This window comes from Microcaecilia unicolor, chromosome 1 (assembly GCF_901765095.1).
Source record: "Microcaecilia unicolor chromosome 1, aMicUni1.1, whole genome shotgun sequence".
NCBI classification, from domain to species: Eukaryota; Metazoa; Chordata; class Amphibia; order Gymnophiona; family Siphonopidae; genus Microcaecilia; species Microcaecilia unicolor.
The window spans coordinates 386175335-386194685 of record NC_044031.1 but is presented as its reverse complement, the minus strand read 5'-3'; positions in this window follow the sequence as shown (position 1 = coordinate 386194685).

Below are 19351 nucleotides of genomic sequence, written 5' to 3'. Positions count from 1 at the left end.
CCCCAGAGTTATCATGCATGCTCAATTTAATAAAAATGAGCATGCATGGCGCTGAAAACAGGACAGGGCACCAAGCAATGTAAGACCAGCGTGGGACAAATGCTTTAGCTGGAGGAGGGGTTGAGGACCCCCACCAGCCAAGGTATCTTCCAGTGGCAGTAGGGGGGGGAGTGGCGGGAGGGCGACAGCAAGGAGGCGGGCCAAAATGTGACTCCCCCACCTTGGGCTCTGCCCCCCCCCCCTTCTGTCGAGGTCTGGCTATGCGCCTGGTGACAACGCCTTTTGAGTAGAGGCTATCTCCATCTGTCTGTCCATTTGTCCATCTATGTGCAAGCCCAAGTTTCTTTGCACATGGATAAAACTGAGAAATGAAGCAGGAAGCAGTGGGGTGGCAGAGAGCAGTGGCGTAGCCAGACAGCCAGTTTTGGGTGGGCCTGAGCCCAAAGTGGGTGGGCACAAAATTTTCTCTGCTCCACCCTACCTCCACCTCAAAATATAAATACTTTAGCTAATGAGGATCCTCAAGCTCAGTCAGCTGAAGACTTTCTCTGAAGGTGGCCAGAACTCTTTTACCAAGCTTGGCAGGCAGCAGCAATGACCCTAAGCCACTGATGCCAGCACCCCACACATGCTTAGCTGTCGATGGCTCAAGGATGCTGTTGCCAGAGCTTGGTAGAAGGGAGTTCTGGCCGCCTTTAGAGGAGGTCCTTAGCTGGGGATGTCTGGGAATCCTCACCAGCTATACAGCAAGGGTTAGGACTGGTGTTAGACCTGCTTGGGCCCAGGTCAGAAAATAAAGGAGGGCTCCCCTCCCCGATTCCCTCTCCTCTTTGCCTCCCTTCCAATTTCCCACCTGCCATTACTATCACACCAACAGAACCTCACCAAATATAGAACAAGGGATCACAAATTAGAAATAAAAATATTTAGACAAAAATTGAAAAGGAACCCCAAGAAGTTAAACATAGCATTACTGCAACACTGGAGACACAAAACATGCATTTCCTTTTCTACAGAACACAATACAAAGACATTTCCTATGCACATTTCCAAAAGCTAACATATTCCATTTAAAACATTCGAAATAAAATGCTTTGTTTCTACCTTTGTTGTCTGGACATTTTATTTTTCCATCTTGCTGGTTCCAATTTCTCTTTTCTGCTTTCCTCTCTGCCGTCTGCTAATTCTTCTTCAAGCGGCTGTAGTCCATTTGTCTTTTCTCCTCTCTCCTGTCTGTTCCCTCACTATTCCTGCCTCTGACATGTTGGTCATTCCTTTGTAGCTCTTTTCTGCCTCTCTCTCACCCTTCTTTGTCTCCTTTTTACTTTTCAACTACCTATCAAATTTCCATCTTCTTCTTTCACCCACTAGCTCTCCCATTCCCCATCTCTACTTTCTTGCTCTCCCATTCCCCATCTTACTCCCAGTGGCGTAGCCAGAAGGCAATTTTTGGGTGGGCCAACAGGTTGGATGGGTGGGCACTAGAGTTCCCAACTTTTTTTGAAAAAGAAAAAAACAGCAAACCTGATGCACCCATGCTCTGTCCCTACCCCACTCCCCATAACTTCAATGAGGGTTGCAGTGCAGGCTTCAGTGGCTGCAGGCCAATTTAGAGCTAAGGGAAGTACAATAGACTGCACTATTCAGCCCCACTGAGCCATGGTCCTCCAACACATATATGGTATTGAAGCCAAACACATTCTGCATCCAGAGAACCACCTGGCCCTCCACCAACAATGGATACAGAGCACAGCAAGGACAATTCTCCATAAAACTCATCATATAAAGAAATTTTGTTTTCTAGTGTAATCTCAATTACAGACATATTATAAATTAACTTTAAAAAAATCTATAAAACAAAAGTCACTCAGAACCTTGAGCAAATCTACCATGCCAACACTAACTTCCAAAAACAAAGATCCTACCTATGAAAAAGAAGTGCCTTAAATATTATAGTAGGGCCCTACAATACAAATACATTTATCAGGAAAGCTGAACAAGCCAAATTACTACAGAATGCTACATGGAAACTTCATGCTAACAGAATACCTCAGTCACACACCCAAGACACAAATGCCAAATACAGAATAAGTGACCACAAACTCTAGAAATATAAATTAAATGGAAACCCCAAGAAACTAGACCTTGCATGTAGTACAACACCAGAGAAACAAGAAAGAAAGGCATTTGCTCCTGTGCAAAATATAAAGATGGCACATGCCAGGGATGGTGTTAGGGGTTGGTTCCTTGGCCAGAGAAAACCTGCATGCTGGAAGCTGAAGGCGCAGCCTGGTAATGGACTTTGGGGTCCTTTCCTAGATTTCTGTCCTGGACCCCAGCCATGTTTACCATCAACTTTGGCAAGAAGTACATTCCAAATCCAACATATTATATTCACAACATTGAAAATAAAATATTTTTTTTTATACCTTTTTGTTGTCTGATCATTTTTTCTCAAATCATATTGGTCCCAGTCTCTGGTTTCTGCTTCCCTCTGTCTTCTCTTAACTCACTTGCCAGGGTCTCCTATTTGACATTTCTTCTTTCTTCATGTCCATCATCCATCTCCCATCTCTGTTTTCCTATATTTCCTTGTTCATTATCTCCCCTGTGTTCATATCCCCTCATCCATCATCATTCCTCTGTGCACCTATGCACCCCATGCCCAGCATATCCCTTCTGCGTTCCTATTCTCTCCCTTGTCTAGTATCTTCCCCCCCCCCCATGTCCATATACCCCCCTCTCCAGTGTCCAGCATTTTATCTCTATTCCATATCCCCGTCCCATTCCCCCCCTTGGTCAGGCATTACCCCTCCGTGCCCATGTGCTATCCCCATACAGCATCTCACATTTGTGTCCCTGTCCCCATGCTCTCACCTAATGCCCATCATCTCCCTTCTGTATCTGTATACTTCCCTATGTCCCCTTTCTCCCTCCTCCACACCAATGTGTCCCTCTCCTCTCTGATCCCACCCCCCAACCAGCTTCTCTTCCTCTCTTTCTTTCCCCTTATGCATCTGGCTCTTTCTCCCTGCATCTCTCTCCCTTCCCTCTGCATATCATCATCTGCATATCCAGCACCTCTCCTTCGGCTCCCCCCCCCCCCCCCGTCCAGCATCTCTCTCCCTTTCATCCAGCCCCCATACATGTCCAGCACCTCTCCCCTTCACTTCAACCCTCTGCATATCCAGCACTTCTCCCCTTTCCCTCCACCCCCCTGCATATCCAGCACCTCTCCCCTTCCTTCCACCCCCCTATATATCCAAAACCTCTCCCCTTCCCTCCAAACTCCCCTCTGCAAATTCCAAAACCTCTCCCCTTCCTTCCAACTTCCCCTCTGCAAATCCAAAACCTCTTCCCTTCCCTCCAAACTCCCCTCTGCAAATTCCAAAACCTCTCCCCTTCCTTCCAACCTCCCCTCTGCAAATCCAAAACCTCTTCCCTTCCCTCCAACCTCCCCTCTGCAAATCCCCAAACCTCTCTCCCTTCCCTCCAACCCTCTGCCCCTGGCAAGTCCAGCACCCTTCTGTTCCCTCCTCTCCCTGCCTCCCCTTACTTCTGGGCCAGCACGCAGCACCCCACTGACTTCCTCACCCCTCTCCCACCCCTGCCGCAGCGCTTCATTTAATGTTGTCGGCGCTGCCGTTACAGTTTCCCACCCCCGCGGCGGCGCTTTACACTTTACCTAACAGCCAACGCTACAGATGCAGCGCTGACGTCCGAATCCGACGTCCTGCTCCGGGGCCTTCCACGCTGATGTAACTTCCTGTTACGGAGGCGGGACGCGGAAGGCCCCGGAGCAGGACGTCGGATTCGGACGTCAGCGCTGCATCTGTAGCGTTGGCTGTTAGGTAAAGTGTAAAGCGCCGCCGCGGGGGTGGGAAACTGTAACGGCAGCGCCGACAACATTAAATGAAGCGCTGCAGCAGGGGCGGGAGACGGTCAAGATAAGGATCTGCTTCTGGGCGGGCGGGCCTGAGGCTAAACTGGGTGGGCCTGGGCCCATCCAGGCCCACCCGTAGCTACGCCCCTGCTTACTCCTCCCCATCTCTACTTTCTCTTTTTATCTTTAATCTACTTCCCATTACCGTATTTCTACTCTCTGTAATCACTGTCTCTCATTCATTTCCTTGCCCTCTCCCACAGGGTTCCACCATTCCCATCATCTTCTCCCTCCACCCTTCTAACCAGCATCTGATCCCCTCCCCACCCCACCCCACCATGGTAGCCTTATATTTTCCTGCCCCTTCTCTCTTCATTCCTGTTAAATAGTAATAGTAGTAGTCCTCTCCCCCATGGTCCAGCATTTCCCCCCTCACCACCTACTGTGTACCTCTCATCCACCCCCATGTCTATCTCCCCCTCTCATTCCCACTGTCCAACGTCTCTCTCCCTTTCCCATACAGCATATCTACCTTCCACGCCTCTACCAGCATGTCTAACATTTCTCCCTTCCCTCCACCCCTATGCCCACCATTTTGCCCTCCTCTCCACCCCTATGTTTAACATTTCTCCCCCTCTCACCACCTATCCCCTCTCTATGCAGCATGTCTCCCTCTCCTCCACCTCATATGCAGCCAAGACTTCTCCCTTCCTGACCCCTCCACCCCTTTACTGGATCTCTCCCTTCTTCCCCATGCAGCTTCTCCCCCACCCACCATGCCTCATCATTCCATCTTCCCTCCTCCCTGTGCAGCATCTTTCCTTCCATCTTCTTCCCTCCCCCCCTGTGCAGCTGCTGTCCCCGTCTTCCCTCCCCCATCCAACATCTTTTGCCCATCATCCCTTCCCCCGTAGTGTGCCACAACTTTCACCTCCATCTTCCCTCACCCTCGCAGGCCCACCCAGCAGCGATTCCGATCGCACACAGCTTCTTCGGCTCGCACACGCTGCCTGCCGGCTGCCGCTCAAATCTCCTTGCAGCTACTAAGCAGCAGCGCTAACCCGGAAGCCTCTCCTATGAGCTTCCAGGTTAGCACTGCTGCTTAGTAGCTGCAAGGAGATTTGAGCGGCAGCCGGCAGGCAGCGTGTGCAAGCCGAAGAAGCTGTGTGCGATTGGAATCGCTGCTGGGCTGGCCTGCGAGGGTGAGGGTGAGGGAAGATGGGGGTGAAAGTTGTGGCACGCCACGGGGGAAGGGACGATGATGGGGACCGGAGCCTCCGGAATCGCTGTGCTGCTGGGCGGGCCTGACCCCAAATTGGGTGGGCCCAGGCCCGCCCGTGGCTACGCCCCTGGCAGAGAGGTAAGACACCGCAACCCAAAGCTTTTAAGGGATTTCAGCAACAATGGTGGAACAAAGTTGGTACTACAGGGACCCAAACCCCTGCAGCACAAACAAAAACAAACAAAAAAAATTGTATCTGCTGCCTTTTATTGGTGCACAAAGTGATATTAAAGTGGTGGATACAGGAGGATACACCCAGTGGTGTGCTGGAGCCAGCTTGCTCCAGCTCGCAAGAGCCGCTTGTTAAATTTTGACAGCTCTTGCGAGCCGGTTGTTCTTGGGAGCGAGCCGGCTCCATTACAGGAGGTAAGCATGGCAGGAGGGCGCCATCACAGGCCATGCTTACCTCCCCTCCCGCTCCCAAACATGTCCAACGATGTCCTTTGCCCCCACCCTCCCCTCCCGCTCCCATCCGTCAGTTTGTATTACCTCCATGAAGCGCCGCATTATTTAAAGCCCTGCTGCCCGTCTCCAGCCTTCCCTGCTTGCTTCTGACGAGTTTGTGCCCTTAGTCCCGCCTTCTGATGTCATTTCCTTTTTCTGCGAAGGCGGGACTGAGGGAATGAACAATGCTCAAACATCATCACGAAGCAAGCTGGGAGCAGGGGAAGGCTGGAAACGGGCAGCAGGGCTTTAAATAACGCGGCGCTTCGACGGAGGTAATACAAAAAGATGGATGGGAGTGGGAGGGGAGGGTGGGGGCGACGGAGAATCGCTGGACATGGATGGGTAGAGGGGGGCATGGGAGAGAATTGCTGGGCATGCATGGGTAGAGGGGGGCAGGGGAGAGAATTGCTGGGCATGGATAGGTAGAGGGGGCAGGGGAGAGAATTGCTGGGCATGCATGGGTAGAGGGGGCAGGGGAGAGAATTGCTGGGCATGGATGGGTAGAGGGGGGCAGGGGAGAGAATTACTGGACATGCATGGGTAGAGGGGGCAGGGGAGAGAATTGCTGGGCATGGATGGGTAGAGGGGGCAGGGGAGAGAATTGCTGGGCATGCATGGGTAGAGGGGGGCAGGGGAGAGAATTGCTGGGCATGGATGGGTAGAGGGGGCAGGGGAGAGAATTGCTGGGCATGGATGGGTAGAGGGGGGCAGGGGAGAGAATTGCTGGGCATGCATGGGTAGAGGGGGGCAGGGGAGAGAAGAGAATTGCTGGGTATGGATGGATAGAGAGGGGCAGGGGAGAGAGGAGTTTCAGGACATGGATGGAGGGGAGGGCAAGAGAAATTCTGGACATGGATGGAGGGGAGGGAAGGGAGAGAGAAGAAATGCTGGACGTGGAGGAAAGATAGAGGAAGGAGATTAGATGAGGGAAAAGGAAGTGAGGAGAGAAACTGCACATGGATGGAGAAAATAGGCAGAAGCTGGATCCACTGTACAGTCAAGTCTGCGGAGGACCAGAAATGAAGAAGAAAGGAGGAAAGAAAAGAAATAAATGGAAAGGAAGCCCTGGAAACGGAGTCAAGGGAACAGATAGAGAGCAGCAGAATCAGATACTAGGCCAGCATGATCAGAGAAACAAAGTCACCAGACAACAAAGGTAGAAAAAATAATTTTATTTTCATTATAGTGTTTGGAATATGTCCACTTTGAGAATCAGGTGCTGAATGTTAAAAGTTTATATTTATTTACTTATTTATGGCATTTTATCCCATATTAAACATGAATTAGATTGGAACCTGGGATCATTTAATTTTTTTTTTCCTGGAGAGAGTAATGCATTGCCCCCCACCCCGGCTATAGCCAGCTCTGCAATTTTGGGGGGGGCGTAGAGGTGGGTGGGGGGGGCGCAGTGGTGGACGGGGGGCACAGAGGTGGATGGGGGCACCAAGGTGGACGGGGGGGGGGCGCTGAGGTGGACCGGGGAGAGAGCCTGTTGTTAAAAATTTACCAGCACACCACTGGATACACCATCATATGAGTACTGGTTACAGTCAATGGCAACCAGGGCACCAGTAGAACTATGGACATGTATGACAAGCACAGAATTGTATATGTTCAGGTACAAGCAGTTGTTGGCCAAGTTCCAAGGTTCCTATTTACCAGTGATAGACACTAGATATTTTAGACGTGTGAAAGTCATGACAGATTGGGGGAGGGGAGAGGTTGAATGTTGATTGGTGTTTGAGTGTGAGCATGGTATGAGTGTATTGGGTAAACAGGGAAGGTGGGGGGGAATGCACTCGAGGAACAACCAGTTTGCTGCCCTCTGGATAAGAGCACACCAGAGGGGGTGGATATGTCGAACTGTGGTATTCTTGTGCAATCTTGCTAAGCATCGGTCTGCTGTATTTTGCCTTGTGTTAATTCTGTTGTCTTTTTCCTATATATGGCTTATTGTTTTGCCTTCAGATGTAGAAAAAAAAACAAAGAGAAACAAAAAGGAAACCTGCAACAGGCAGACAACCAAATCCTACAAACAAAGGAAGCAGTTTCCTGAGGATGTGCATTCTTCAGTGTGTCTGCAGTGGTGAAAGTGCTGATCAGCTGAAGAAGGTGATAGGAAGCTGGGAGAGGCAGAACATGCAAGGGGGAAAGACAAAAGGAAAGGGGGAGGAGGGAATGGGATCATGAAAGTTGAGACGATATTGGCTGACCCCACTACTTTAACTTGATTACTCCTTTCTTCTCATCTGCAAGGGCTCTATAAGCTTTTTTATTTCATTGTATTATTGATAGAGATGTAAACCACTTTGATTTTTTTGTTGTCACAAAAAGCATATAACAGATTTCCAAGTAAGCAACAAACAATGTTTGGAAGGGTAGAGAAGATAGTGCAAGGGGAAGGGAGTTGAGAACATCAACTTTACTTTATTTCTTATTAGTCGCCAATATTCCCATAAAGAATTCAATGCGACTTACATCAAGAAAAGAAATACCGTCTACAGAATTTCAAAGTGAAATTTACAGCAAAAAGCGAAAGATTTTAAATATCATCTGATAAACTAAGTACTGGCAATCGTTAGTTATTGTATATTTTACTAAACGTATCTTTCAAATAAATAGGCTTTCAACAGTTTGCGGAATGCTCCATAATGAGCCATGGTCCTTATCTGAATCGGTAAATTATTCCAACATTTTGCAGATAGATAAGGTAAAGTCAATGCATGTAATAATTTGAATCTGATTCCTTTGGGGGAAGGAAATGACAGATCCAAGAGATGTCTCCTATTCCTGAGTAGTATTATCCATTGAGTTACATATTCTAGTGAATTTCTGTATAAAGTCAGATAAATCATTGTACAAAGTTTGAAAATCTCTCTTGCCTCAACCGGGAGCTCATGCAATGTGATATATAATGGGACAACTCTCTCAAATTTAGACTTGAAGATCAATTTCTCAGCTACATTTTGCGCTGACTGTAAAGTGCCCTCTTGATCCAACACCCACACTTCTCCTCTGAACCGAACATGCATATGCACACAGCCTGAAATGCACATGCTCACCCCCAAAATGAACACACACAACCCACACCTCCCCTGACACACATAAACCCCGGATTCTATAAATGGCATGCAAAATTTACACACACAAAATTGTGTACTATTCTGAGATACGTGCACAAATAAATTGGTTTACAAGCTAATTAGTGCCAATAGTTGGGTGCTAACAATTATTGGCATTAATTGGCAACTATTTGGATTTGCACACACATCTATTCTATAAAGATCAGCATACAAATTTTTTAGCATGCAACTCAAAAGAGGGTGTGGCCATGGGAGGGGCATGGCTGGGTCAGGGCACTCACTAATGATATGCGCAGTATTACTGAATACCAGGGATATGCTGCCTAACTTATGCACCAGGATTTATGCCATGTTTGGCGCTATTCTATAAACTGTGCGCAACTCGGATCACCATTTATAGAATAGTACTCTGAATAGATTTTTTGGTGCCCAAATTTGGTGGCCATTTACTGAATCTAGTTCATATTGCGTGGTGACCCCCTCACACATATCCTTACCTCAGTGTTACATAGTTTCCCTCTCTCACACAGACTCTCCGGTAACAGGCACACACATCCCTTCCCCACACACACCTTGCTACATTCACAGGTATACTTCACATCTTCATGCACTTAGAACAACGCCCCCTCACACTCACAAACCCACACCCATTCATGCATAAGTCATACTCCCAAACATCACTGCCATATACTTATATATATATATATATATATATATACCTATCTCCATTCTTCTGTCATGTCTCCTACCTCAACGCAAGCGGCGTCCTCGGGCTGCAAGGGGTCCCGTCGACACGCACACTTGACTGGCACTGCCCTGAGCCATGTGTGTGTAGTTCTTCTCTGGGTTTGTTCAGAGAATGGTGGTTGCAGGCTCCTTGATTGCTTTGCTTCCACCCACCTGTGTCTGCTCTCCCTCTGCCTGGCTTCCCTTGCTTCTCTCCTATTAGTCTTCCGGTTCCTCCTTCCCCTGCTTTTGTCCTATGGCTGTGCTCCTTCTCTCTGCTGGCTCCTGCTGATGTCAGACACCAGTACTATCAGCTGAGCTCTTCCTGGACTCCATGCTTCGGCTTCTACTTTGGTAGGCGTTACTTGCTCAATAGTTTGCTTCTTATCTACTTGTCCCTCGTTTCTGACTTTGCCTGTACCTGGATCACTCTCTTGCCTGCTGCCTGCCTATTGACTTTGCCTGTACCTGGATTACTCTCTTGCCTGCTGCCTGCCTATTGACATTGCCTGTACCTGGATTACTCCCCTGCCTGCTGCTTCCTGTTGACATTGCCTGTACCTGGATTACTCACCTGCCTGCTGCCTGCCTACTGACTTTACCTGTACCTGGATCACTCTCTTGCCTGCTGCCTGCCTGGCCAATACGTTCACTGCCCCGCTTCCAGCTCCATCTCGTCAGTCCTGCAGGCCGCCTGCACCTAGGGGCTCAACCGCTGGGGAACGGCGGTCAGCCAAGCAGAACCTGGTCCAAGTACTGGTCTCAGCAGCTCTCTACTTGATACAAGAACTCACAAGTCTGACATCTTGCTCCCACACCTACAGCCATTATTCACATTGTGCCACATTCACATACCCCAACAACATGCCCATCCACTCCGTCAGCAAAACATGTGTCTTTGTAATATATGGAGAGTAGCACTTTCCAACTTGTTAAACATATCTTGCTGTTTGGCCTGAGGTCATCTGCTGACTCCATTTCTTGCTTGGTTTCATACATGGAAAGAATAAATCTGTACTCCCCATACTCAGTCCATGGTGGCCGGTGGTTTTAAAGTTGCTGACTGCCGTAGGCTGGATCTAACCCAGATATTCAAGGCCGGGCCATGTCCAAGCTCCATGTCCAGAATTTCTCCTTTCTCTCCTCCTTCCATGTGCATCTCCTCCTCGGTCTTATTTATTTATGGTTCATTTGTATCCCACATTTTCCCACACATGCAGGCACAATGTGGCTTACAGAAAATTAGGAAAATTACAAATTAAGAAAATACAGTGAAAGTTGACAAAGGAAAGACAAGGGGAGCAGTAGCTAACAATGGGGAACTAAGCAGGGTGGGGGAGTGTGCAGGGTGTATCAATCAGAAGAGTAACTAGGGGAGTACGTTTTAACAAAGAAGTAGGGTTTTAGCAATTGTTTGAAGAGGGTGTGGTCCATTTGCATTTTGAGGTGCTATGGAAGAGCATTCCAGTATTTGGGACTCCAGTAGCGAAAAGAAGAGGTGAAAATCAGCTTATATTTGACGCCCTTGCAGTTCAGGAAGTGTAGTTGGAGATAAGACCTGCTGCAGGCGTGGCATTCCTCAGTGGAAGATCAGTCGAGTTGAGCATATAGTCCAGAGCAAGGCCGTAGATGATTTTGTGGGTTAAAGAGCAGATTTTAAAAATAATACATTCCTTTACAGGTAGCCAATGTAAGTTGTAGCACAGAGGCTGAGACAGTATTTTTCTCCGCATTTAGAGAGAGCAATTCATATGCTCCACTGTCAATCAGTATACAACTGTGCACTCACTGATCTACCCCTGATGAAGGCTTTTATAAAAGCCGAAACACGGACCGTGTAGGGTCCAAATAAAATTGTTCATTGGAGCATCTTACCCTTGGTGTGGACTGATCTCTTGAAGTTGGTTTCTTTTCCACTTTCTTTTGTGCAAATAGTTGTTTTCCCAGGATCAGTCTCGCGGCAATGTTCTGGACTGTCTGGAACTTTCTCAATAAAGAGACCATGCAGCCCGTATAAATCCCGCTGCATAATCTAGGTGGGATAGGACTAACCAATGCACAAGGGTACGGAACAGCTCTCTTGTAAGGAAATATCGTATGTGCCGGAGCCTCCACATAGCATTAAACATTCTTTTGGAGACTAAATGCACATGGTTGTCTAACTGTAGGTGCATGTCCAGATTCACTCCTAAAAGCCGCAGATTGTTGGAAATTGGAAGAACATAATCCATAATGGGAAGGGTTGTATCGGTTATTTTGTTATGGGGGGATGAGAGTATGAGACATTGAGTTTTATCCTTGTTTAGTTTAAACTGAAACACCTGAGCCCAGTGCTCAATAGTGGAGAAGCTAGCTTCAATAAGGTTAGAGATTTCAGATAAGGTGGAATGAAAGGGGATGTAGATGGTAATATCGTCGGCATAGATGAACGGATTTAGGTCCAATTTTGCTAGAGCTGAGGCTAATGGTATCAACGTGATATTAAATAATGTTGGTGAAAGGGGTGAACCTTGGGGTACCCCGCAAGTGGCGGTCCATGGAGCAGAAGTGGCAGAATTCACTGTGACCTGGTAAGATCTTGTTGTCAAGAAGCCCTTGAACCAGTTGAAAACAGACCCTCCTATGCCGATTGAGTCTAGTAGATGAAGTAGTAAGTCATGGTCCACCATATCAAAGGCACTTGACATGTCGAATTGAAGCAGTAGTACCTTCCATCCAATAGATAGCTCTCGTTTTAAATTTGATAAGAGGGTGACTAAAACTGTCTCTGTGCTATACTGAGCACGGAAACCTGACTGCAAGTGGGGAAGGATATCAAAGTTAGCCAGGAAATCATTGAGCGGAACGTTAACCATACTCTCCATTAACTTGATAACTAGTGGTATGGAAGCCACTGGGCGGTAATTTGAGATAACATCAGATTTAAGAAGAATATTACCATGGTCTGGCGGGAAAGTTCCAGAGCTTAACATATGGTTTAGGTAGCAAGTCAGTTCTTCAACAAAGCAATGCGGGGCAACTTTTAAGAGGTGGTTCGGACAAACATCCAATCTACAGTACTTGTTGGAGAACTTTTGTAAAGCATTTGATACGCTATCAAGTAATAGGTGATTGAAGTTGGTCCATGTACGGTCAGCCGGGCAGTAATCCGCAGATATGGCCAAGGATTCCAATAAATCATCCACATCAGAAACAGTACTATGGAACTTTGGAAGGCTAAGTGCTTTGAAAATATTCCTCATAGACACCTTAAGTAAAACAGTAACTGAATTCAAACACGCGTGGGCTAAACATAAAGGAATCCTTTTCAGAAGGAATGGATCCTAAGGAGCTTAGCTGAGATTGGGTGGCAGAGCCGGAGGCGGGGATAGTGCTGGGCAGACTTACACGGCCTGTGCCCTGAAAAGGACAGGTACAAATCAAGGTAAGGTATACAGAAAAAGTAGCACATATGAGTTTATCTTGTTGGGCAGACTGGATGGACCATGCAGGTCTTTTTCTGCCATCATTTACTATGTTACTATGTAGTACTTACAGATGTTAAGTGTAAGGTTAAGATTTTCTTCACTCCCCTCCATCCATGTGCATCTCCTTATAAGTACATAAGTATTGCCATACTGAGAAAGACCAAAGGTCCATCGAGCCCAGCATCTTGTTTCCAACAGTGGCCAATCCAGGTCACAGATACCCAGCAAGATCCCCAAAATGTACAAAACATTTTATACTGCTATTCCCAGAAATAGTGGATTTTCCCCAAGTCCATTTTAATAATGATCTATGGACTTTTCCTTTAGGAAGCCATCCAAACCTTTTTTAAACTCTGCTAAGCTAACCGCCTTTACCACATTCTCCGGCAACGAATTCCAGAGTCCAACTACACATTGAGTGAAGAAAATTTTCTCCGATTAGTTTTAAATTTACTACATTGTAGCTTCATTGCATGCCCCCTAGTCCTAGTATTTTTGGAAAGCGCGAACAGACGCTTCACATCTACCTGTTCAACTCCACTCATTATTTTATAAACCTCTATCATATCTCCCCTCAGCCACCTTTTCTACAAGCTGAAGAGCCCTAGCCGCTTTAGCCTTTCCTCATAGGGAAGTCGTCCCATCCCCTTTATCATTTTCGTCGCCCTTCTCTGCACCTTTTCTAATTCCACTATATCTTTTTTGAGATGCGGCGACCAGAATTGAACACAATATTTGAGGTGCGGTCGCACCATGGAGCGATACAAAGGCATTATAACATCCTCATTTTTTTTCCATTCCTTTCCTAATAATACCTAACATTCTATTTGCTTTCTTAGCCGCAGCAGCACACTGAGCAGAAGGTTTCAAAGTATCATCAACGACGACACCTAGATCCCTTTCTTGGTCCGTGACTCCTAACGTGGAACCTTGCATGACATAGCTATAATTCGGGTTCCTCTTTCCCACATGCATAACTTTGCACTTGCTCATTAAACGTCATCTGCCATTTAGACGCCCAGTCTCCCTGTCTCGTAAGGTCCGCTTATAATTTACACAATTCTCCCGCGATTTAACGACTTTGAATAACTTTGTGTCATCAGCAAATTTAATTACGCCACTAGTTACTCCCATCTCTAGGTCATTTATAAATATGTTAAAAAGCAGTGGTCCCAGCACAGACCCCTGGGGAACCCCACTAACTATCCTTCTCCATTGAGTTTACTGACCATTTAACCCTACTCTCTGTTTTCTATCTTTTAACCAGTTTTTAATCCACAATAGAACACATAAGTACATAAGTACATAAGTAGTGCCATACTGGGAAAGACCAAAGGTCCATCTAGCCCAGCATCCTGTCACCGACAGTGGCCAATCCAGGTCAAGGGCACCTGGCACGCTCCCCAAACGTAAAAACATTCCAGACAAGTTATACCTAAAAATGCGGAATTTTTCCAAGTCCATTTAATAGCGGTCTATGGACTTGTCCTTTAGGAATCTATCTAACCCCTTTTTAAACTCCGTCAAGCTAACCGCCCGTACCACGTTCTCCGGCACCTACCTCCTATCTCATGACTCTCCAATTTCCTCTGGAGTCTTTCATGAGGTACTTTGTCTCACCTCCCCTCCATGTCCAGAATTTCTCATCTCTCCCCTCCATCTAGGTGCATCTCCTCCTCTGTCTTCTCTCCCCTCCATCCATGTCCAGCATTTCTCCTCTCTCCCTTCTCCTCCATCCATATGCATCTCCTTTCTCTGACTTTCCTTCCCTCCATCCCTGTCCAACATTTCTCCTCTCTTTCCTGCCCTCCACTCCATCCATATTCAGCATTTCTCCTCTCTCCCCTCCATCCATGTACATCTCTTCCTGTCTTCCCTCTTATCCAACTATGTCCTGCATTTCTCCTGCCCTCCCCTCCATCCATGTTCAGTAACTCTCCTTTCTCCCCTGCCCTCCCCTCCATCCATCCATGTCCAGCAATTCTTCTCTCTTCCCTGCCTTCTCTTCCATCCATATCCAGCAATTCTCCTCTCCCCTGCCCTCCCCTCCATGTCCAGCAATTCTCCTCTGCCCTCCCTTTCCCTCCATGTCCAGTGATTCTCCTATTCCCTCCCCTCCCATCCATGTCCAGCGATTTCTCCTCTCTCCCCTCCCATCCATGTCCAGCTATTTCTCCTCTCTCCCCTCCCATCCCATCCATGTCCATTGACTCGCAGCAGCCCCCACTTGCCCTCCTTTTAAGCCTCCGAGTTCCAGTTCAACCCCAGCCCTCACCTGCCCACCCTCTTTTCCCACAACAGCCTCCTCTGCCCTCCCCTCCCATCCATATCCATTGACTCACCCCAGCCCCCACTTGCCCTCCTTTTAAGCCCCCGAGTTTCAGTTCAACCCCAGCCCTCACCTGCCCATCCTCTTTTCCCACAACAGCCCTCCTTTCCTTTCTGCCACTCTGCCTTTAAAATGTTTATTTTACCTGAAGTCGCAGCATCGGCAGCGAAAGCGGCAGGCTCGGATCAGCTCGCCTCCAGCCTTCCCTTCCCTCTCAGTGTCCCGCCCTCCTCTGATGTAATTTCCTATTTCTGCGAGGGTGGGACACAGAGGCAGTGGCGTCGCGAGGGCAGCTGACACCCGGGGCGGGTCGCCGCTGCACACACCCCCCCCGGGTGCAGCGTGACGCACCCTCCCCCCTCCGTAGCGCAACCCCCCCCCCCCGCGAGAACATACCTGGAAGGCGGTGAGGGGCAGGCGGGAGAGCCAATCCGCCGAGTGCACGATGCTGGGGGGTGTCGGCGCCTCGCTGGTTCATTGCTCTCTCTGCCCCAGAACAGGAAGTAACCTGTTCCGGGGCAGAGAGAGCAAGGAACCAGCGAGGCGCCGACACCCCCCAGCGGCGTGCACCCGGGGCGGACCGCCCCACCGCCCCCCCTTCCTACGCCACTGCACAGAGGGAATCGAAGTGAAGGTTGTAGGCAAGCCGATCTGAGCCTGCCGCTTTCGCTACCGATGCTGCGACTTCAGGTAAAATAAAAATTTTAAAGGCAGGGCGGCAGGAAGGAAAGGAGGGCTGTTGTGGAAAGCTGAGGGCGGGCAGGTGAGGATCGTGAGGACCTCTCCCGGCAGCGGTAAGCATGGTTTGTGGCGCCCTCCAGAGGTCGGCACTCCCCTGCCATGCTTACCGTGCTTACCAGGTTGCGCTGGCCCTGGTATTTTTAAAAAGTATCTGCCAACGTAGAGCCCTTTCTAAAATACAAGCAGGAATACAGGTGTATGTGCTGGTTACATGCAGCAGGAGCAACCAGTTAAAGCAGCGTTTTTCAACCAGTGTGCCATGGCTGCTCCCCAGGTATGCTACGGGAGTTTTCTTGTCTCTAGTAGTTGGTGGCAGGGAGCAGTGATTCATACAGACTGGTTGCACCATTCCCGGAGCCTTCTCTCTGACGTAACTTCCTGCTTCCACATAGGCGGGAAGCACCAGAGAGGTGCTGGGGTTGGCATGAGCAAGCTGTATGGATTGCTGCCACTGACTGCTACAGACAAGAAAACTTTTAAAAGTACACCGGGGGTGGGAGGGAGGGAGGGTCAAGAGAGATAAGGGGAAATGCCTAGTCGCCAGCTGGAGAGGAGACAGGAGGGAGAGATGTTGGAATATTTTTGTGGGCATAGGGGAAAGAGAAGGTGAGTGCTGGACTATTTGTGAGAGTGGAGGGGGTACAGAAGGTAAAATGCTGGACTATGTGTGAGGGTGGGGGGGAGGTGAAATGCTGGATCATGTTGTGGGGGTGGGGTAGAAGGTGAAATGCTGGACCATGTGTGGGGGTGTGCCTTGACAATTTTAGCACCATGTAACTGTGCCATGAGACAAAAAAGATTGAAAATCTGTGGTTTAAAGCGTCAACAGGGGGATGAGGCAACATACACAGCAAAGTGTCAGCACTTATGTGTGTAAGTGTATTTTATTTATTTGTTTATTGATTGATTGGGATTTGTTAACCACCTTTATGAAGAGATTCATCCAAGGCGATATACAAAAAGTACATTTTAACATAAAACTTACAATTTTCTTAACATAACAATAGTAAAATGACCAAATATAAACATAAATACAGTAAGGGGTCCTTTTACCAAGCTGAGTGAAAAAGAGCCCTGCGCTGGTGACAGGGGACGTTTTTCCCATACGCCAAGGCCCTTTTTACTGCAGCGGGTAAAAAGACCCCAGGCACACATGGCCATGTGGTAAGAGAACTCTTACCACATGGCCATGCGGCGGAGAGCCATTACTACCACCCACAGAGGTGGCGATAAGGGCTCCTGCGCTAACCCGGCAGTAACCGGGCAGCGCGCGCAATGCCTGATTGCTGCTGGGTTATCACTGTACAAGCCATTTCAGGGGGTTTTCTTTTTCCCCCGGAAATAGTGTGTGCTCAAGGTGGGGCTACTGCCGGCGGCTGCGTTGGGCTAGCAGTAGTCCTGAAAGAGCGAGCGTTAAGCCCGCATTGGGCTTACCGCTGCTCTGTTAAGGGATCCTAAATGAGAAACTTGAAAACAGCAAATTGAAACCTACTAATAGGACTACCATGAAACAGTATCAAAAATATACATGTTTAACAGCATTGAAATTCAAATAGCAGAGGTATAATACGATGTAAGCATAATAGTGATAGAATACTAATAAGCACACATCTATGATACTAATGCTTTTCTACAATACAGCTTTACCATATAGGTGAGGGACCAAGAGCAGATGTATAGATGGGGACAAGATGTGTGGTACACAGTCAGTTGGGGTAAATAGATGGGTGGCTAAACTCAAGGCAAATTCTTTGTACAGTTAAACAAGATATAAGGAACTAATCTAAGTTACAGTGTGTGTTGCAAGCAAATTGGTATTTCAGAGCCTAGACTCTAAAGTGCTGACATGTACATGTACAGTTTTGGAAATCTACATGTCTAAATGGTCCAAATTGAAGACATTAAAACTGAATGAGCCTGTGGTTACACACGGTGTTGAATTTAATCATTGTTTTCTGGATTTGAAGTGCTGTCTCATTAATGTCAGGCCGAAAAACATCAGGAGAGGTGATCATCTGAAGCAAAGAGAAACCCAGTGGATTTTTAAACTAGGATCTCTCAAACCTGCAGGATTAAATAATATGATACAATGGATTGTCTTTTTTTTAATAATTCTATGAATAATTGGACAAAATGGATACCAATTAGTCATCATTTTCATATAGGGAGAATAAATAAATAATCTTTTTTGTTAGAAAATAAAAGAGTGTAATTTTTTTTAGCTGCAGGCAGCGCAAATGCACATGTGTTGAAGACCTTGCTAAAAACCGGTGCCATTTTTCCACTGCTAAACACAGCGGCAGAAGTTGGACTGCATGGTTATTGACAGTGAGTAAGAATGATTGGCTATGTTTTTTTATTAATGCAAGTGTGGGTAATACATAATGCATTTGGGGTTTTTTTTTAATAGATGAGCGCTGTAGAGATGTTAATATCGTTGCACTGTATTGTGAAAGCTACACAGTTTTGATCCCTGAAGAAGCCTTTTATATGGGTGAAACAGGTCCTGTTGGAAATACAAAAGATAAGTGCATGCTGAATTTTCATATATGAAAGTGCCTATTCATAGATAAAGGCTTTGGAGAAATTAAAAAAAAAAAATTTTAATTGAAAATTAAGAAGGCTTTTTGGATCAATTAATGAAATTTGAACCATAACATACTGACAGACATTTTTATTACATTTGTACCCTGTGCTTTCCCACTCATGGCAGGCTCAATGTGGCTATGGAGAGTTAAGTGACTTGCCCAGAGTCACAAGCAGCTGCCTGTGCCTGAAGTGGGAATTGAACTCAGTTCCCCAAGACCAAAGTTCACCACCCTAACCACTAGGCCACTCCTCCACTCCAGCAGAATGAGGAGTGACCTAGTGGTTAGAGCATCGGCCTTGCAATCCAGAAGGGGCCGGTTCAAATCCCACTGCTGCTGCTCCTTGTGATCTTGGGCAAGTCACTTAACCCTCCATTGCCTCAGGTACAAACTTAGATTGTGAGCCCTCCTGGGACAGAGAAATATCCAGAGGACCTGAATGTAACTCACCTTGAGCTACTACTGAAAAAAGTGTTGAGCAAAATCTAAATAAATATAAAATAAAACCCATGTGAATTAATAAATGTGTTAAGAACATAAAGTTATTTATTTATTTTATTTATTGGGATTTATTAACTGCCTTTATGAAGAGATTTACCCAAGGCGGTGTACAGCAGGTAGTCTAATCATGAAGGATTACACTGTCAAAAGAGGCAAGACCCTACAGAAATTGTCATGATGAGTGAGAAAAGCCCCAAAGTCATTAATAACTCTCAGGAATTAAGACATCAAATACCTTTATAGAAATGGGAAAAAAAGGATAATATCTGCAGAGCTTTGTATACCAATGCCCATAGTATGGGAA